Genomic DNA, 22,788 nt, shown 5'->3' on the forward strand with positions numbered 1-22,788 from the left:
GAAAAGGAACATGTTGCGGAAACAGTAAGATTCCTAAGAGAGCAACAGAAAGCCATCGTGGGCCACCTCTCAAGGCAGGATCAGGTGATGACGGAATTGAAGCAAGCATTATCATGCGCTTCCAATAACGCAAACAGAAGGGGCCCAAAGAGTTGATAACAATACCCCAAGGGGTGAGGTCAGTTCCGATGGTGTCGGGGGGATCGGTAGCGGATCTGGTAACGATAGCGAGAATGATCCCTTCAAAGCTGAGCTTATGAGATTTATGAGAAAAATTAACAAATGGATGGATCAAAACGCGAAGGAGTTTCACGCTTGAATGGATCAGATTCCGGACGCGTCACCAGTTTTGAAGGGCCCAGATTCGAAAAATACACTCAGTTGTCGTTTGAACTAAGAGCAACACCGGAGTTGATTCTGAAAAGGTTCAAAATGCCGGACATACCAAAATACGATGGGACTTTAGATCCACATGAGCACATCACAACCTATACCACAGCTGTAAAGGGGAACAATTTGTCTCAACATGAGATCGAATCGGTCTTGCTGAAGAAGTTCGGTGAAACCCTCACAAAAGGGGCCCTTACATGGTATTCACTCTTACCCAAACATTCGATTGACTCTTTTAAAATGCTTGCAGATTCATTCATAAAGGCCCATGCCGGGGCAAGGAAGGTCCAAGCCAGTACGGTGGACATATTTAGGATCACGCAAGGTGAGTCTGAATTGCTGTAGGAGTTCGTAATCAGATTCCAAAAAGAAAGGATCTTGTTACCGGCCGTACCAGACGAGTGGGCAGCGAAGGTGTTCACAAAGGGTTTGAACCCAAGGAGCTCCGACGCCTCCCGAAAGCTGAAGGAAATCCTTCTCGAGTTCCAAGATACTACATAGGTGAATGTTCATAACCGTTATGAATAAAAAATAAGGATACAAGACGATTAGCTCGGGTTTCCGACATCAACCAAGGGACGGGGCCGAGACAAAAACCAGGATAAGTTCGAAAGCAATTTCGATGCGGACTGGCGACCTTCTAAAGGTCGTTTCCTGCCATACGAGAGAACCAAATGACGAGGCAACAAAGGGTTCCGGTCCTCGAATAGATTCTCTCCCGACAGAAGAACTGGTCGTGGCCAGAACAATAGATCGCTACAAGAAAAAGAGATACCTAGGTCCGAGACTCCACATATCCCAGGTTATCGGATTACAACTTCAACATCAGCGTAGTAGAGTTGGTATCAGCAAAGAGGAATGTCAAAGAAGCACGATTCCCAAAGACAATCAAATCCGATCCCAGCCAGAGGGATCCTAACTTATAGTGCGAATATCATGGGACTCACGATCATAGAACTGGGGACTGCCGGCATCTGTGAGAAAAAGGTGGCGACGCTGTTGAAGAACGGCCATCTCAAGGAGTGACTAGCGCAAAACACACACTTAAATTATGCTCGCTAATCAAATATAGTATAGTATACTATCGTATCCATATGAATTGGATTTAAACAATATTCTCGTAGTTTCTAGCTTGATTGCTATCCAAGATGATCAACAATTGAGATTTATATGATTTCTAACTAAACTTAACTAAGAGTCTAAAGCTATTGACTAATGATAATCGAAACAAAGATAAGCAAGGAAGTTATCAATGGGAGAAGATAAGGGTTGATAGGATAGGCGCAAGATAATTGTTTGGGATCTAACTCTAGATAATTCACTTATAGTGTTCAAGTGAGTCTCTCGAATTTACTCAATTATTAGTTCAAACGTTCCGCAAAAACTCCTCTCTCGATTAAGTCTTAACCTCACAAGATGAACCAATTTAAGCACGTGAAGATATGCAAGAATGCGTAGTGGGTTGGTCTTTATGAAAAACTCTTTCGATTATTCTCATAACTAGGTTTAATCAATAATTCAACTAACAATATGATGCAAAGATATCACAAGTTATGCCTATCGCGATTACATGAACAAGTGAATATAGATGCAATAATTAAATCATTCAAAAACGCTTCAATACATAAAACTAGAGTTATAATCCACAAACAATCATCAATACACCAAATCCATCAAACCCTAAAGAGAACTACTCCATAGATATGGAGAAATTCATCACAAATAAAGTTAAAGTATAGGAAAACATAAATTCAATCCAAACTCGTGTCTTGAGTGAGGAATGAATGATGAAATCCTTGTACTTGTATTCTTCCAACTCCTCCTTAGCCCCTCTCAGGTCGAATATGTGTCAAAAATCCAGAAAATAACGTTTTCCCATATATTTATGCCAAGTAGGGTCGAGCCCAAACGAAATAACCTTTTCCTAGCCGAAATAGGACATTTACTCTGTAAATATTGCACAGGCGTGCCACATGGGGCGACGCGCCATGTGGGGCATTAGTGGGGAAATCCAGATAGCTCTATAATTCAACATGCAACAAAAATACACTGCTGCCTCGCACCCTGCGTCGCACTAGTGCAAATTTCTCAGAGTGCAACTCAAATCTTGCGTTTTGACGTCCAGACTTAGTCCTCGACCCCCAAACACGATCCCGGCTTAATCCCTTGGGCGTTTACTCAGACTTCAAATCTCCAAATCGCTCGAATTCATTCCATAACATCTACATAGCTTGGAATCACTCCTACAAGGCAATAAACACACAATAAGTGCAAAACACTACCAATTAAATCTCAAACACGAATAAAGTGTAGTGAATTGGAGTACAATAAGTGACTAAAATACGTAATTATAGCCTACCATCAACACCCCACACTTAAACCATTGCTCGTAATCGAGCAATCAAACTACACTTCATATAGACACGACCTTTTTCAACAACTCTCATAGTTCATCACACCAAGAGTATTTAAAACAGAATAAGCACAATACCATAACATCCTCGCCTCAAGATTTGACTCACAAGCATCATACATTATTTATAACCCTCTCACTTACACTAACACAGAGGTCAACAACATTACCTTTCCTTCATGAATCAAGTGCCCTCACACAACAATAAAGAGTAGTTCCACACACAATAGAAATTAAGAACATTTACGAACTCAACATAGAAAAAATTTGCTCACTCTCAGAAACAACATTCATGTACCACAAAAGACGTACCATAATCTTCCCCATAGTGTATTACTCAACTAATTGAGCTCATTCACTCAAGGATCAAGTAGGACTTTATTTGGTTGTAATATAGGCCGCGGGATGGGTAGGATACATTTAGATATAAGAGTGACTACACCTCCCTAAGCACTTTAATACATACATTTCATTGTTTAAAACCCTACAATTATGTCAAACCATAACTCCAACTTCACATCAATATACATTAACTCCCTACTTCTTTAAGCACAATTACATCAAGTTACCACTATCAAGGAATATTTTGCACAACAATACAACATTTTTTTCCAATTCAAGTAGCTCTTAGTTTTTTTCCCAATGCAGTGCACCTTCTTCCTTATTTCAATAGTTCCACTCAAAATCCAAACCAACTACCTCACACTTCAACTTTTACAAAGTTCATAACAAATTCAAGTGCTCACGAGAGGTATAAGGTTCAAATAGATGGTCAATTCAAACAAATGGGTAAGTCTTGTAATGTGGTTGCCAAAGAAACAAGGTTATAGTCTCAAAGGAGTTAACTACGATGCATAACAATTATGTGGGCAAAAGCTTATAACAAGCTCAACAAATAATTGGCTATATCACTTCCAAGACTGAATAAAACTACTGTTTCTCTTTGCAAATACACGGGGCAAGTTCTAGATATCAAATGCAATGCACAAAATAACACAAAACCTCACACACACATGGAACATAACTCACTCAGGATTGGACTCTCCAGACACTTTACTAAAAGCAGTTAAGCAAAGTTAAGATCATACAATTTAAGGTACTTATACAAGAGTCCAAAACTGAGCCTAAGCGTCACAACTAAAGCACTTACTATTCTCAAGGTATAATAAAGTTAAGAGATATTGCCTTCAATTCAATTCATAGCACAAGGTTTCCTACTCCTACCAAAAATAAAAACTAACTACACCCGGTTCAAACAAAATCCTTGAAAAAGAATTGCGACACAAAGAAAAACCAAGGGGGAATTAATACACTACCTAACAAAAGAATTTTTTTTTGTCTTTTTCTTTCGATTTTAATCCCTCAAGAAACCCGTCGCATGATATCCATCGTCGGGAAAAATCAAAAATTTTAAATTTTTAAAATTTTTTATGTTTGTTTTTCCATTTATTTTCTATCTCTAACTACTACAACTAACAAAAAGAAAACTAATATACATACGTACAAATATCCCCCACCCCACACTTTAAGTTGTGACATGTCCCCCATGACACATAATTAAAAAGTGTAAGGTAAAGGAAACTTCCCTGAATTTTCTTCTTTTTCGAGAACTTATGAACTCCACCCCTAATTCTGAATTCATTCCTCGTTTTCGCTCCTTGGGATTTTTTTGTGGAGTTTATTAAGCCCAATTCTTCTGAGGATACCTACAAGACCCGCTCTTTTCTTTCTTTCTTTTCCTCATCTTGAGCGGTGAATTGCTCGTTCATGATAATCCTTAACTTGTTTCTGCATTCTTTCACATGATCAATCCATACATATTCCAGTAAATCCCCAAATATAAAATCCACATGATCAAGGTTAGAATAAGAAAACAAAGAAGAAAGGTTAAGTGAATATTCCTTTGGTATGTCCAAGACCATTTGTTTCTCATTCTCTTCTACTAAAGGTTGCAAATGCGGAAAGGTGGATGGGGGGTTTGAACTCTTCTTCCGTTGCTTCACACTCAACCACAACCTTATTTTCAATTATCTCAGTTGAATCAGAGTCCTCTTGAACAGTTGAAAGCTCTCTCTGTGGATGCTCATCCTCTTGAGTAGGCTCGTTCTCACAAGGTATCTCCTCCATATATTCACCATCACAACACAATGAGATTTCTAAAAGTATACTTACTAATTGACTTACTTGCGTTGTTAGGTTCTTAATAGCTTTATCCTTTTGCATAAACCCTTCTTCAACACTATTCATGAACCTATGCATAAGCGCTTCTAAACTACCATTCTCCTCTTGAGGTGGTTGTCTCACTTTGCTTTCATTCCAGTCATAATAAGGGTATTCATCCCAACCAGAGTCAGAATTGTGCCCATATGAATCCTCATACCTGTACGAACTAGAAATAGAGTGAGACTGCTCAAAATACAAATCATAGGAAGAATATATACCTTCTTGATAGTCAACCCATAGATGATTTCCACTGCATTTAAAACACATAGCAGACTACTGATAATGTTCAGCTGCTAACTCTTCAACCGTTTTCTTAGACTGGTTGTACTCCATCTTCACAATATTTAGAGTTCAAAATCTACAATGTCTTCTCCAACTTGTTAGGTACTACAAAATAAATCTTGAAAAGAAGTTAACTAATAAAGAAAATAAAATAGAAAAGGAAAAAGAAAAGAAAAAAAACTAAAACCTAATTCCTGAATTAGCACCAAAAACTATTTCAAACACTATTGATTACCAATCTCCGACAACGACGCCAAAATTTGACGAGCGCAAAACACACTTAAATTATGCTCGCTAATCAAATATAGTATAATATAATATCGTATCCACATGGATTGGATTTAAACAGTATTCTCTTAGTTTCTAGCTTGATCGCTATCCAAGATGATCAACAATTAAAATTTATATGATTTCTAACTAAAATTAACTAAGAGTCTAAAGCTATTAACTAATGACAATCGAAACAAAGATAAGCAAGGAAGTTATTAATAGGAGAAGATAGGGGTTGATAGGATAGGTGTAAGATAATTGTTTGGGATATAACTCTAGATAAGTCACTTCTAATGTTCAAGTGAGTCTCTCGAATTCACTCAATTATTAGTTCAAACATTCAGCAAAAACTCCTCTCTTGATTAAGTCTTAACCTCACAAGACGAACCAATTTAAGCACGTGAAGATATGCAAGAATGCGTAGTGGATTGGTCTTCAGGAAAACCTCTTTCGTTTATTCTCCTAACTAGGTTTAATCAATAATTCAACTAGCCTTTTTCGATTACTAAGAAGAATTAATGAACTCAACCAACAATATAATGCAAAGATATCACATGTTATGCCTCTCTCGATTACATGAACAAGTGAATATAGATGCAACAATTAAATCATCCAAAAATACTTCAATATATAAAACTAGAGTTATAATCCATAAATAATCATCAATACACCAAATCCATCAAACTCTAAAGAGAACTAATCCATAGATATGGAGAAATTAATCACAAATAAAGTTAAAGTAGAGGAAAACATAAATTCAATCCAAACTCGTGTCTTGAGTAAGGAAGGAATGATGATATCCTTGTGCTTGTGTTCTTCCAACTCCTCCTTAGCCCCCCTCAAGTTGAATATGTGTCAAAAGTACAGAAAATAATATTTTCCCATGTATTTATACCAAGTAGGGTCGGGCCCAAACGAAATCACCTTTTCCTAGCCGAAATAGGATATTTACTCTGTAAAAATTGCACAGGTGCACCGCATGGGGTGACGCGCCATGCGGGGCATTAGTGGGTAAATACAGAGAGCTCAACAATTCAACAGGAAACAAAAATACACTGTTGCGTCGCACTATGCCTCGCACCCTGCGTCACACTAGTGAAAATTGCTTAGATTACGACTCAAATCTTGTGTTTTGACGTCCAGATTTGGTCCTCGACCCCCGAACACAATCCCGGCTTAATCCCTTGGGCTTTACTCAGACTTCAAAGCTCCAAATCACTCAACTTCATTCCATAACATGTACATAGCTCAGAATCACTCCTATAAACACACAATAAGTGCAAAATAATACCAATTAAAGCTCAAACACGAATAAAGTGCAGTGAATTAGAGTGAAATAAGTGACTAAAATACGTAATTATAGCCTACCATCAGGGAGTTCTTGAGCGATTTGGCCAAGAACAATTACGGCCGTAGCCGGGACACTGCGGAGCCTTCGAAGATAGTAGAAGATCCTCCTCAATTGTCTATCAACATGATTTTCTGAGGGAATAAAATTAATGGCATAACCTTCTCAGTGGCCAAAAAGACAAAGATTTCAGTGAATCACTGCAAGAGACTCCGAGAAGTCACTGAAGATGATATCACCTTCACAGAGGAAGACGCTGACATACTTCTTCTCCCGCATAACGATGCTCTGGTAATCTCTCTCAATGTCTTAGATTTCAAAATTAAGTGTGTTTTGGTTGACTCAGGAAGTTCATCCAACATTATTTAATGGAGAGTGCTGGAACAAGCAAAGTTGACCGGAAGCATTATTCCGGCGACCAAACTCTTAGCTGGGTTCAACTTGACAAGTGTGATAACCCGAGGAGAGATCCTGCTGCCCACGAACGCCGAAGGGGTAATAAAGACCACATTATTCGAAGTGATAGACATCGAGATTGGCTATAACATAATCCTTGGAAGACCGTGGATACACGAGATAAAGGCTGTGCCTTCAATATACCACTAGCTGTTGAAATTATCGACCCCGAAGGGAATCAAACAAATCAGATGAGATCAACCGGCAGCAAGAGAGATGAATGTAGTATCGATTTCCAGAAGCAAACGGAAGGATCCCAGCAAATAGCAATTACCAAAACCGACGCCTTCTCCCTTGTCAAATGAAGATGATAAAGGCGAGGAGCTGTCAGAATCCCACCAGGTACCAAGATACTTTCAGATACCAGAGGAGACAAATGCAACCATGTCTACCGCATAAGAACTTGAGCAAATGGCTTTGTTCGAAGAGTTCTTGGAAAGAAAGTTTCACTTGGGAACAAGACTCAATCCCGAACTCAGGTTGGGATTTATTAATTTCCTTAAAGAAAACGTTGATTTTTTTTGCATGGACGCACTCAGATATGACATGTATCCCATTAGAAGTGGTCATACACAAGCTAAGCTTGGACCCAAACTTCACATCGGTGAGGCAAAAGAAACGCCCAATAGCCAAGGTCAGAAACAAGTTTGTTAAAGAAAAGGTAACTCGACTACTCGACATTGGTTCAATCTGGGAGGTAAAGTATCCCGAATGGTTAGCTAATGTAGTTGTAGTTCCAAAAAATAATAACAAGTTTAGAATGTGCGTAGATTATAAGGACTTAAACACAAAGTGTGCCCTAAAGACTTGTTCCCATTGCCAAATATTGACCAAATAATTTATGCAACGGCAGGGAACGAGTTAATGAGTTTCCTTGATGCCTAATCCGGGTATAATCAAATTAACATGAACCCGGAGGATCAGGAAAAAACTTCGTTCATAACGAATTTTGACACATACTCTTACAATGTGATGCCATTCGGGCTTAAAAATGCCGGAGCCACTTATCAAAGGCTCATTAATAAGATGTTTGAAAGATAAATAGGCAAAACAATGGAAGTATATATCGATGACATTTTAGTCAAGTCTTTGAGTGCAGGTGATAATTTAAACACCTCCAAGAAACCTTCGATATCTTGAGGCAACATAACATGAAAATCAACCCGAAAAATATGCGTTCGGGGTAGGCTCTGGTAAGTTCTTGGGGTTCTTGGTCTCACAAATAAGGATCGAGGTAAATCCCGATAAAATCAAAGCCATCAAATACATTACGGACCAACTAACGAGCATAAAAGAAGTACATAGGCTAACCGAAAGATTGGCCGCATTGAGCCGATTTATATCTCGATCCTCGAAAAACTATCATCACTTCTTCTCACTTATGAAGAAGAAGAACAATTTCGAATGGACTACGGAATGCCAGCAGGCCTTGATAGACTTGAAACGCTACCTATCAAGCCCCCTACTGTCAAAATCGGGGTAAGGTGAATAATTACTGATATATCCAGTGGTCTTGGAAGTAGCTGTAAGTGTTGTTTTATTCCGAGAGAATGAAGGTACGCAATTTACTGTCTATTATGTTAGTAAAATGTTGACAGGAGTGGTGACTCGCTATCCACACATCGAAAAGCTGGCCTTAGCCCTCGTAGTTGCCTCTCGAAATCTTAGGCCTTATTTTTAGTGCCACCCAATAGCCATTGTGACAACCTTCCCCTTGCGGAACGTTCTTCACAAACCTTAGTTGTCAGGCCGGTTGGCTAAATGGGCAGTCAAAATTAGTGCATTCGACATTGAGTTCAAACCCTGGACTGCCATTAAGTCACAGGTTTTGGTCGAATTCATGGCTGATTTCAGTCCTGGGTTAATACCCCTAGCTGCTAAAGAAGTAGTGCTGGTGTCGGAAAAGATATCATGAGTTTGGACCTTGATCACGGATGGAGCTTCCAACATAAAAGGGTCCGGGCTCAGGGTGGTTCTAATCACGCCCTCGGGGCAAACCCTGAGGCAGGCCATTAAGATTGTTCCATTAACTAACAATGAAGCTGAGTATGCGGCTTTGGTTGCAGGACTCGAACTAGACCAAGGACTAGGTTCCGAGGTCATAGAAATCAAATGTGATTCCCAGCTGGTATTAAACCAAGACGGGATCTTCGACATAGAGGAGGAACGCATGCAACAATACGTGAATAAAGTTCAAGCATTGTTTGCACGATTCAGGGAATGGTCAATCACACACATTCTGAGAGAAGAAAACGTGGAAGCAAATTCATTGGCTAATTTGGGGTCGTCTACGGAGTTGAAGGGACCTGACTACGGTACTGTCGTTCAATTTCTACATTCGGTATTGGATGTGGATGGTTATTGTGAAGTTAATTCAACCAATTTAGTATGGGACTGGAGGAACGAGTTTGTTGAATATCTTCGACATGGAAAATTACCTGAATACCCGAAGGCGTCCTAGGAACTACGCACCAAATCGGCTCGTTACTGCCTCATGGATGGGTAATTATATAAGAGATCGTACCAAGGCCCGTTGGCCCGATGTTTAGGGGCCTCGGAGGCAAACTATGTATTGAGAGAGGTCCATGAAGGAATTTGCAGGAACCATTCCAGTGCAAACTTATTGGTGCAAACACTGGTTAGGATAGGATACTATTGGCCCCCGATGGAACAAGACGCAAAGACGTTCATTTAGAAATGCGACAAATGCCAGCGCTATGCACAGTTGGTACACCAATAGGCAGAACTCTTGCATTCGGTACTGTCCCCATGGACATTCATGTAATGAGGGATGGATATAGTTGGTCCGCTACCACCCCCGAAAGGTAAGATTAATTTTAATTTTAACCGATTACTTCACTAAATGGGTTGAAGCAGGTCCTTACCAAAAGATCGGTGAGCGCGGAGTGGTCGATTTTCTATGGGAACACGTAATCTGCCGGTTTGGGATACCGAAGGAGATCTCTTGTGATAACGGGCCACAGTTCATAGGATCAAAAATCATGAAATTTCTGGAAGATCTGAAAATCAAGAGAATTACATCTTCACTATATCATCGGAGCGCTAATGGACAGGCGGAGTCAATCAATAAGGCAATTATCCAAAGCCTCAAAAATAGGTTAGAAGCTGCTAAAGGCAAATGGCCCGAAGAGTTACCGGTTGTGCTATGTGTGTATCGAACGACAGAAAAGTCAAGCACGAGAGAGACACATTTCTCTCTTGTATATGGCGTGAAAGCTCTGATACCGGTAGAAGTAGGGGAACCAACCTTACAGCTTTTCTCAGCAAATGAAGAAGCAAATAATGAGGCATTACGGGTGAGGCTGGATCTGCTCGATGAATGCAGGGACTTGGCACATGTGAGGATGGTGGCTCAAAATCAAAGAATGGAAAGATACTATAATCGGAAGGCCAATCTACGCTACTTCAAAGTAGGAGATTTGGTTTTGAGAAAGATGACTCAGAGCACTTGGGAAATCAACACTGGGAAGCTGGGTCCAACATGGGAAGGTCCCTACCGGATTTCAGCTGTCACCGGTAAGGGATCGTACGAATTAGAAAATCAAGATGGAGTCAAATTGCCCAACAATTGGAACGTGAATTACCTTAAAATATACTTTTACTGATGGATCCTACCAACACTGAAAGTATGTGCTGCACTCTTTTTCCCTTCGACTAGTTTTTGTCCCAATTGGATTTTCTAGCAAGGTTTTTAACGAGGCAGCAACAAAAATCATACTACGAAAGAAGGTCATCAGTAAGGACAAATCCTTTAAATGACAAGGCATTAAGGTAATAAACCACTATGGTATGGTTAAATACTCTTTGGCTCGATGGAAAGTTCCTAATGGGAAGAAAAACTTGCCATCGAACCAAAGACTACTTAACCTTTCACAAGTGTTTCAACAAACGAAGCAAGAATTTCAATGTTCCAATTCGCATATTTCGCATTCGAACAATAGAGGGGGGGGGGGGGAGTAGTATAATATAGGGCAACAAGATTGTCGCAAACACCGGGGACTGCGAGAACCAGGAATAATAATGTCTCATCGGGATCGAGGACTGCATGGCCAGCCCCATAGAAATAAGTTGTACAAGTTAGCCACATGTATTGGCAATTTCTTTTTTTAGTAAACTAATACTTATGTAATTTTAAAGATAGAAGGAATAAAATAAAGTCCTTTTATTTTTATTTTATTTCTTGTCCAAACGATGAGTTGATTTTATCATTTGAAAGTTAACAAAACCAAACTTCAAATGCTTGTGCCGAATTGAACAAGGGATGTCCTCTTCAAGAGCATCGTAAACCTAAGAGGGACCTCTCTTATAAAATACTCATAGTAAAGGGTTTGATCTGGAAGGATTCATGCCCGGAATCAGAAGCTATCGGATGAAAATATACCCAAAGCTTTGACTAATTCAACGCAAAAAGAATGTACTTTGCACTACACTTAATCAAAAATTGTATTCATTTATCAAAATTCCAAACCTAGTAAAAGGTTTGGCATGATTACAATGTACAAAAAGAAAACAACTAAAGAAAAAAAGAATGAGTCTTAGCGTTATCACCACCAGGAGAAGGGTCTGCATCCCCCCCGGTGAAAGAGGGAGGATCAACTGCCAGTTCAGTACCTGGTCCTTCATCACCATTCTCTTCAATTTCATCCTCGGTTCCTAAATACTCGTAACTGATGCTCGAAGAGTCAGTTGCATCAGGCCGAGCAGGGAGGCATTCTCATGCAGTTAGCTCCAGTTCTCGAGCCATAGCGATGCAATCATCAATGTCAACGATGCCCGCCTTGGACTCTTCCAAAGGTTTTCTCCTCATATGATACATAGCATACATCTTCTCAAATACGAGGGAATCTTCTTAATACTGGAGCTTTTCATTAAGATTGTTAATCTCGGCCTGGGGGCCGTCCCTCTCGGATCTCATGGCACCGAGGCTGGTATCAAGATCACGAGTTGTAGATAGATGGATCCAGTTTTGCTTCATGATCTTCTTGAACCTCTCCTCCATTTTGGCCCTCTTCTCCTCCACGGCATTAGCCTCCTTGGTTTTGGAACTCAATGCTGCCTTCAAATTATTCACTTGTTCCTCAGAGGAAGACTCGCGCTTGGCAGCAACAGTCACAGTATCTTGAATCTTAGCCAACTTAGCCTTAGCATCTTGAAGTTATGCATATAAGTGGCTTCTTAGTTGTGGGCCATTAATTCTTTCTCACTTTGCTGCAAGGGGGCCTCAATTTCGCCCGCCTCAGCAGCTTTTGCCTCCAACACCGGAAGGCGCACAACAAGTTGATCCCGTTCGGCCAACAATTGATCTCGTTCGGAGGCGAGTACTTGTTTATTTAGAATAAATTTCTGCAGGCCCCCGGAAGCAAGAAAATTAGCATGTAAAAGGAATATCAAGGTTAGAAATCCCGTTTCTGTAGAAAAATAGAAAACAAATGATAAGAAAGCAAATACAGTACCGCTGCTGTGTTATGCATTACATTGTTCAACAAACACTCCCCCAAAAGGGAGCATGTTTTCTTCTTATCTTTCTCTGAATCTAACGGCTTCAGGTAGTTGGCAAGATCCACCGACCTAGATAGTAGATGGCAGTCCTTTGAGACCGAAATAGTGGCACTCATCCTCCCTCAGAGATCTAGGTAAGGGGTGAGTAATTGTGCCCCAAATTCCCATGGACGGGAGACCAGGGAGGAGAAGCATTCCTCTCTCGAGTGCCTATTGCCAATGAAGGAGATACGGTGGGTGCTGGTGGTAAAGGAATAAATGGTGTAGAGGGGCGTGAAGCTGTTGGCGTTGAAGGTTGAGAAACAGCTAAAACGGGAGTAGCACTGCTTATTGGTTGTTCAGTGACCAAAGGCAGAAGAGGCTCGGGGTCTGAGCTCCTGGGACCAGAAATAACAATAGGGGTCAAAAAATGAGAATCAACATCCTCTACTCTCTCCATTTCACACCAAAGTGCTTGGACCTCACCTTCGGTTGGGGTTTGAAGCTCTCCCGTTTGAGCATCCGGTTGAGCTGATGAAGATCATTTTCTCCTTTGAAGGGAAGCCTCTTCATCACTAGCTTTCCCTTCATCTTCAATGACAACTGTGACCGTTGACGGCTCGGTCGTGTCCTTCTTTATTTTCTTATTTTAAGTCCCAACCGAGGAAGAACGCCGCCTTTTTAGCTGCTTGTTCTCTGGCTGGGGACTCCGAGAGGAAACGCCTCCACCAGAAGCAAATCTGTGGGCACTACTTCGAGCAAGGGCGCCATTTGGGGGCCATTTCCTTCCACCGACGGGTTTTTGGTGTTGTAATATCCAGAATCTTCTGAACCTACTGGTCCAGGCCTTGAACTTGTGGTAGTGTCCACCGAGTAGCTGAAACAATGGAAACAAAGGGGTCAACGATGAAGGGAAATGGTCTTTTTACGAAGGAAAGAGAAGAATAAATTACAAACTTATGAGAACGATTCCATGATTCAGGAAAAGATGGAGTTGTGGTCGGGATGATATCCCTGGTAGCGATGATGACAAATTGCTCCATCCATCCAGGGTCACTGTCATCATCCATGCTGGTGAGAAGGGTGTGATGTCCATATTTGCTGAAATTTATTACTCCCCCATGGAAGATTTTGGGGGAGTAGAGATTCATCACGTGTGCCAGGATTAGGGTTTTCCCAGTCTCTGTGCACAACTAGCGTAGGCAAGCCACCGTTCGCCATATAGATGTGCCTACTTGTGCCAAGCAGACCTGGTACCGGTGGCAGAACTCCAAAATCACGGGGTCAAGCTTTTCGCTAAAGGAAAATGGACCCAAGGTGAAGGGATACGTGTAGACATACGTAAAACCTTCCTTGATGAAAGTAACCCGCTCTATCATATCCAGAGCAAGGATGTTAAGGTTTGGACAGTTGCAGTCCTCTTTCACAACAGGAATACTTGAAGGACGAATAGAGGAAGAGTACCTGCTAACCGCCCAAGTCCGTGGGGACGTAGATGGAAACTTCTCTTGTAAGTCATTGGCGGTGATCATGTGTTTGGGTATGATAGTGCTTACAGTGGGAGGCTCAGAATCGGCGTCAATTTCTTTATCCTTGTTTCTCTTCGGGCCTCTACCGAAAAAAAGATCATAGTTTCTAAAAGATTCAGTAGAGGAAGCCATGGTAGTAAACAAAGTGGTAAAGTTTTTTAGAGAAAGTTAGATAAGATGAAAGTTTTCTAAGAAGGAAGATGTTGAATGCAGAGAAGATGATAAACTTATGAAGGTTTTGGAAGTGAAAGAGGTAAAGTGATGAGTATACGTAAAGATATAGACGGCAAAAACTATGGTCATGATTACCTCAAGAACCGGCGAAAATATTGCTGAATCATGGGAAAACGCGTGTTTGGGGTATTAAATGTGTGAAGACGTGCGTCCTTTTAATCGTCAGAGACTGTTCGGAAGTTTTCCCGCCAAGAAAGGGATCTTCACCAACTTCTTGGTGACACAAAGATATACCACCGGAAAACAGGGGGACTATCTGTATAGGATAAAATTGCTTCATAATAAATGGTCGAATGATAGCATGCCACGTAGAATCGAAGACAGGTAAAAGGCGAGTCAAGTAACTACCAGTACCGGGAACAACAAGCTGCAGTTGGTATCAGATAAACCTCGAATAGATCATGGTTAACGGGAGAAGGTTGAATATTTGCTATCGGATAACATTTAATAAAGAATATTCTCTGGCATTAAATGGGCAGCTGTTGCAGAGAATATTTACATTCATAGCCTGCCATTACATAACATATTCATCAATGGCTCCTTTATTGTCATTTAAGTGGGGCTTGATCCTAGGATCTTGTTTTTTTAGGTATAGCTATAAATAGCAGGCTTAACAGTCATTGTAAGGGAGGAATTTCTTGACAAAACTTATACTGTATTGTACTTTCGCTCTCAATTAATACAACTTTATTTGCCTTTTATGTTGTTCTTATTTCTGTCCTTGGAGACGTTGTTTTCGGAACCAGACTTGCCATCTTCTTCAATCTTAATCGCTATGTCTTATTTTTCATCTTGTTTATTTACCATTTTTGGATCAAATCAGTTCACTTTTCTATAAATCGCATAACAAATTCTACTGTACTGTTTTACAGGTTATTGATTAGCTGGAGGATAATATAATGATAATAAAACCGATTAATCGCTCAACTTACGTTAAAAGCCCAAAAATCATGCATTCTTTGTAACTTCTGACACCTTTTTGTTTTCCAAAATCATTTAATGATTAATTTAGTATTATTAATATGTGATAATCAACCTTATTTCTTCATCCCAAGCACACGACAACCTCCAACTCTCCCACTCTCTATTTGCTCTTCTTTTCCCATTTAGATATGGAGTTGATGAATGAAATGTTTGCAATTTTTATCCTTGGTGAGAATAAATTTGGTGGAGGGAAGTTCTAGGTTGTCAAATACTATCACAAACCTAGCAGGTAATAAGAATCGATACCTCGGTGATATCTTAGCATCTGTATACCTTCGATGATTTTAAGCAAAAATAGTCATGAGTATAACTACAAAAGTTCTAATTCAATTACTTGTGAGTTTCACAAAAACTGCAGTACGGTTTTGAGAAGAATTTCTTTAAATTCCTATGCATGTTTTTCATCTTGTAAGTGAAAGCTAGCGATCTTTTATCTTAGCTGCGCTAATCTATGTAATATGGAATAGGAATGTGGGATTATTCTTCATAGTTGCATATACAATTCACAATATTATAATTTTTCTGTATGTGTGTATATTTTTTCTTTAATCTTTTTGTTAGTCGAATATGTATAAAAATAAACGCCTTCAATCTTGTTAACATTTGGGTCAAGTTATACATGGAAGATTAATATAGCAGTTGCTCTATGTACTAAGAATAAATAATGATAAAGCAAATGATGGATCATAGATCAACTTTATTGCTTTTGTTTTCATGGACTTTTGTTGGGTATGTCTTTTCCTTTGATATGTTTGTTAATTGAGATTAACATTCAATATTTTTATGAACTTTATCTTTTTATTTAATTTTTATTTTTTAATTCAAGGAGTAATATTTTTAAAAGAATACTCATAATATATAGTACACGCGTAAAGCACATGCCCATATACTAGTATATACATATACACATCCACCTCATTTAGGACCAATTAAAGCAAAAGTACTCCCTATTAGGTATTTTTCCATTTCAAATACTCAAACTCAAACCTTTGATTGGATAGAAAAATTTCATCCATCCGACCACTTTTTTGATGGTACATGCTTTTTTGATTTCTTGTGATAAAATAACTTATTTTATTTTAATTTTGTATTGTATATGCATTTAATCTTTCATCTTGAAGTGTATCCATACATACAAATATGAAGTGGGAAATAAAATTGAAAAATAAAAAAATAAAAAAGATAATTCTCTCTACTCTTTTTTAAGCTTATTATTCTTTTTTATTGGTAATTAAGACACTTTATTACCAATTGGAAGTATGTACAATTCTATTGTTCTTAACTTCCTCTGGAAAACTCTATTGTTCCTCTCCTATCACACATAATATAAGCAGCCAAGCAAAGACATTCTGTAGATTTCAGCAGTATTGTTCTTCCCTCTGTGATGAGCTATTGCTCAATGATTACCCGAAAAACAGATGGAGTTAAATTTATACGTAGTTCTAAGGATACGTGGCATAACTTGGTACAAATCGAAAAAGTAAGTAGAAATATATCGAATATTGACTGTATAAAAAAATAAAATACGAATCAAATTGAGTAAAGAATAATTTATAAACAAGCAAGATGAATCAATGTCCCAGCTCAAAAAAAGATAATCTCAACTATATATCAATGTAATAATCTTTGTGAGTGTATCAATATTTTCGTTTCTGGATGTTCATGTGCCCCTCTACAGAAATAATAGCCACTTCTTTATATTGTGGAAGAATCTATGTTGGATATTATTAAAAATACATAGTGAAAATCCCATGGTAGGTTAATTAATTATCTTTTCCTTAATTCCCGCCGAAATTCTCTCCCTAAGTGCGGCTGCAACGACTCTTTGTCTCTAAGCTCGATCTTGGTCGGTCCTGATATCGGTCGATCTCTGAGTCTCGAGCTCGATACCGACTAGGCTCGGTACTGATCTGTCTCTGGCTCTTGAGCCCTGGCTTTTGAGCTCGATAACACTGCTTCATATCACAACTCGATATTGATTCGAACTCGATATTGACTCGAGCTCGATATTGATGGGTCCCGAACCTTGAGCTCGATAATCTGACTTTGCTTCTTATCCCGATGTTACAATGACGACCCTCGGTTTATCATGTTTCAATCTCGATCAATTTACACGGAGGCAAATTCGGATTTGACCGTATACAGATAGTCCCCTCGTTTCTCGAAAATAATATAGCGAGTAACGATATGACTTTCCAACGATATGACTAGATATACACTGACGTCTGCATCATGCCCGACCATGACATACGAGATAAATGTCCCATCGGTTCAGTTACCAAGGCATTAAATGAGTGTCAGTCGCTGTCGGTCACTGCCAGTTTTGAACCGTCATTGTGCAACCTATAAATAGCCTCCTTCTTTCATCATCTCAAACTTTTACTTTCAACTTTTCTTATTCTAAATTTTTATAGTTCTTCGTCTTCTGCAAAATTACCTATTTTAAAGTTGTGAAAATTTCTTTGCTTGTTCTTCACCAACCACCAAAGTATTTTAATTTTCCGTCTTCTTTGCTCTTTAAAAATTTAGATGGCCAAGATATCTAAATCTATTCCTCAAAAAGAGGCTGCTTCCCCGTCTCGGCCGGCCGGTGAGAAACTGGTGGTGGAACCACGCCTTGAAGAACTCATTCCCGAGGGATGTGTTATTGATTCTGATTTTAAAGTTCATAAACCCTCTTCGGTTGCTGGTCGATACGAGACGGTATCGAGATACATATGCTCGATACTAGTAAGTTTCCTTGATGTGGTGAAGAAAGATTGTAATTGGGTAAACAAATAGGTCATGATACCGACACTAGAGGAATCGATCACTACTCACGTGAAAGGGTACCTGAGTGTTTATACTTATCCTTTTACGTTGGGTCCCCTCGATCCAATCATCATCGATTTGTGCAAGAAATATCAGGTGACTCTCGTCCAAATTCATCCTTCTTTCTGGAAGATCGTGATCTTAATTCGTTTCTTTGCGAGTAATATCGATGGGCTCCCCTTCACCCTCAATCACCTTATAAGATTGTATAGTCCTTGACTTTACTGAGGGGGCTAATAAAGCTTCAACATCGTGCCACCAAGGTATTAACGTTGAGCATAGATGAAGATAAGGATCGGGGCTGGATGGGGCGATTTGTTCGAGTGAAGACCTCGGACCTGATCCCGGTAGAGAGCATGCCATTTCTTGAGAAATGGAATATGAAATGTAAGTACTATCCCGTTTTAAATTTCTATTTGTCTTACTTCTTCACCCTTTATTATTAGTGTCTTTCTCGATGTAGTCGTTGCTTGGATGCTGGGTGCGGTTCCTCACCTCGAGAACTAGGTCAAAAACCTGATCTCGGCGTCAACATTGTTCGAGTGCTCATGGCACGATTTGTCGAAGGGTTGATGGGAAGTTCGTACTCATGGTAAGCTTCATCTTGGTTTACTGATTCATTTGTCATTCGAGGTGACATATTTACTCGAAGCATGAATTTTACTTATCTTCTTCTTCCTTCGTAGGTCTTGGAAAAGATGCGGTCATGAGGCCCCCGACCGGTGGTGAAGAAGTTTTACCGCCTGTTTCGAAGCCGTTGAAGGAAAATAAGAGAAAAAGGACTTCGGACCCCAAGTGTAAAAAAAACCTAAGAAGAGGGCAGTCCGTAAGCCCAAAGGAACTACAATCCCACTGACTATGGAGTCGGTCCTGCATCTGAGAGATGAAGAAGAAGAAGGCAACTCTGGGCTGGTGGCCCGTGCACAGGCTAGCACCGATATTGGTAAAACTTCGGGATCGGTGGGGACCGATTCTATTTCTCCTAGGTCCGACAAGGTCAAAGAGAATACTTCGACCCAAGTTCGATAGCAAAAGGGAACCGAGGATGTTATACTTCGGGGCAAAGAACCCGTCGAAGAGGCGGTTGACAAAGATGCGGGGACTGGGCTTGATGTTCCCCGAGATAGAGGCGGTGCCTCGAAAGACATGATCAGGGCAATAGAAATCAGTGATTCCCCTTCTTTTCCTTCATTTTCCCAGTCTATGATACATGACGCCCAATCCATGGAGGTTTATCAGGGGGAGGGGTCCATGGAGAGGAAGACCCTTTCAATGCTTATTTTGCTGGGATAAAAGATACTGCCGGTCCGAGCGATTCAGAGGCTTTGAAGAAGAGCTCAGGCAAAGCAGGGATTCCTTGTATTCCGACAAAGCTCAGCAGGCCCTGAATCGGGTAAACTTGCTTTCCCTTTATCAATTTTCATACTTGTATTTTTCTCTTTTGTGTAACTCATTTTTATCTTTTGTAGGCTTCTGCGTGCTGTCACGAAGTGTTTTTCCGATCTCGAGGGGAAATAAGCCATCCCGAAGACTAAATTTGAAGTCTTACTGAGGAGAGAGCACCTTCAAGCTTCTCAGCGAGCAAAAGGAAGGAGAAGCAAAAGGATTTTGGGCCGAGCTAGAAGCAGCTCGGAAAGAACAAGCCGACTTGTCCGAGCAGGTAAAGAGTAGCCTTGAAGTTACTGATACTGATTTGGGTGTGACGGCTAATAGTTCGGTCTTGCAGGTTCAGCAAAAACTCAATGTGATTGGAAAACTTCGTGCTGAGGTAGACGCAGTGAAAGCGGGAGCCGAAAAATGGAAGAAGAACATGGATCACCTTGTCGCTGATAAAGAGACTGCCCGGGCTCAACCGGCATCGGTCGAGGAATAACTTTGGATCTCTAAAGAGAGAGCCTTGGTGCATGCCAAGAATATCGAGGACTTCCAGTCTCGGTTGGAATCAATGACTTCTGATAGAGAAAGATTGGCCTCGGAACTGGCAGCGGCCAAATCGGGGGCCAAAATAGCCATGGCTAATGCTGATGCAATGGTGGATGTTTATCAATCCGATGCTGAAGCCGCTCAAGTTTGAGCAAAGGAGGTTGCCGAGGCTGCTCAAGCTCGATCAAATTGGGTTGCCGAGCATCCTAAATTCCAATCTCGGAGGGAGACTCTAGAGGAGATCCATGCTCGTGGCTTCGATCTTTCAGCCGAGATCGAGAATGCAAAAGAGCTTGAAGCCGAAGCCAGAGTGTTGGCCTTTACCGATGATGATGATACCAGGAGTATGAGTGGTTCTGAGAGCGGAGGCCTCGAGGGTGAAAATGCTGCTCCTGGAGAGGACTAAGCCTTTTTAGTATTTTTCGTCTTCCTTTTAAGACCGTTTTGGTCCTTTTGTAGTAACACTTGATTGGCCATGGTGCCCTTGTAAATAATTTTGGTATATAAAAGCTTAGTTTTTCTTTTTGTGGCTTCCGAATATTTTGCCTAATTTATACAAAGGCCAAAAAGTGCCTCAACATGAGATAATTATTTGAAAGTCCGAGTAAGTGTTCGAACTCAGTCATTTCTTATAGGTAGTCCCCGAGTGGATGTTCAAATTTGAATTGAGATAGCCTTTTTAAATAGGGTTCAAGTGAAATGATTTGTTCGAACTCGAGTTAGGGTAGTTCTTAGGCTTTATGATTGAGTGAGAATGATTTCTCGAACTCGAATTAATGGCAGCCCTTGGGCTCAATAGATAGTCTCCGAGTGAGAATGGATGCTCGAACTCGAGTTAGAGTAGCCCTTAGGCTTTTATGGTCGAGTGAGTATTTGCTCGAACTCGAATTAAGGTAGCCCTTAGGCTTTTCAGTCGAGTGAGAATGATTTCTCGAACTATAATTAATGGCATCCCTTGGGCTCGATAGATAGTCCCCGAGTGATAATGGTTGCTCGAACTCGAGTTAGGGTTGCCCTTAGGCTTTATGGTCGAGTGAGAATGATTTCTCGAACTCGAGTTAAGGCTGCCCTTAGGCTTTTCAGTCGAGTGAGAATGATTTCTCGAACTCGAATTAATGGCAGCCCTTGGGCTCAATAGATAGTCTCCGAGTGAGAATGGTTGCTCGAACTCGAGTTAAGGTAGCCCTTAGGCTTTTATGGTCGAGTGAGTGTTTGCTCGAACTCAAATTAAGATAGCCCTTAGGCTTTTCAGTCGGGTGAGAATGATTTCTCGAACTCGAATTAATGGCATCCCTTGGGCTCGATAGATAGTCCCCGAGTGAGAATGGTTTCTCGAACTCGAGTTAGGGTAGTGATCACGCCCAACTATGCCTTGTAAAAAGGACTAAGCGGTCGCTGCAAATATAATCTAGTTCAAGTCCGGAGTGGAATCCCCTATGGAAATAACCTATTTACTACAACTTTTAACAATGCTAATAATAAGCTCAGACAATTTCTGGATGCAAGATTTTTAATAGAGCATAAGTGGAATTTATTTATCTAATGAAAAATGACAACAAAATTAGCAATAATCAAGAATAAGGTTGAATTCAAAGGTAAAAGGATCTAGGGCTATTGATTTCCCCAATTGCCGGACTAATTCCTAACACGTTAGCTATAATCTCGCTGTAATACTCTATGAGAATTATGAGTTCCGGTCTATCGTAATTATCTCTTGATCAATTACGATAATTTACTAGAAGCATTCTCTCGAACTACTCTAGTTAACAATTTATGCAACTCAGAATTGTCCCACCAAAGCTTCATTATCTCTAACTCCGCTTTTAAATTCAAGTAATTAATCTCTTAACTTACCCAAAAGTGGTATTGTTCAACAACAATCTAACCAAGTGTTCTTTCTCAAGTAACACAAGGTAACTAGACACGATTAATCAAGGGCCCTTTCAATTAATCACAACACAACACATAGTTGAACAATCATAGAATAAGAACGACTCAATTATATCTAAACATAGTCAAAACTTCATCCAACAATTGGTTCCATCAACCCTAGATGATGGGTTTAGCTACTCATACTAATGGATAAAAATTCACTATAACAATTCATAATCAACAATGGTAGTAAAAAGAAGAAGATGAAAACTCTTAGGAAATTCTCCGTCGTCTCTCTCCTGTTCTTGCCTCCAAAATCTCCTAAAAACAACTCCCTCTCTCTTCTAGGCGAATTTTAGGTTAGTCGCCTTAGAAATTACATAATTGCCCCTGAGTTGTTGGCCTCCGTCCGCCCGTCCGCGATCGCGGATCTGGCCGTGGATTTCAGCCAGTGTTCTACCTCCAGTGCGTGGTCCAATTCGTGGTCAACTCCACGGCCGCACACCTGGAGGAGACCTCCCCGCTTGCTTTTCTCGCTACTTTTCGACCGGGCT

The sequence above is a fragment of the Nicotiana tomentosiformis genome, chromosome 8 (genome assembly GCF_000390325.3).
Source record: "Nicotiana tomentosiformis chromosome 8, ASM39032v3, whole genome shotgun sequence".
NCBI classification, from domain to species: Eukaryota; Viridiplantae; Streptophyta; class Magnoliopsida; order Solanales; family Solanaceae; genus Nicotiana; species Nicotiana tomentosiformis.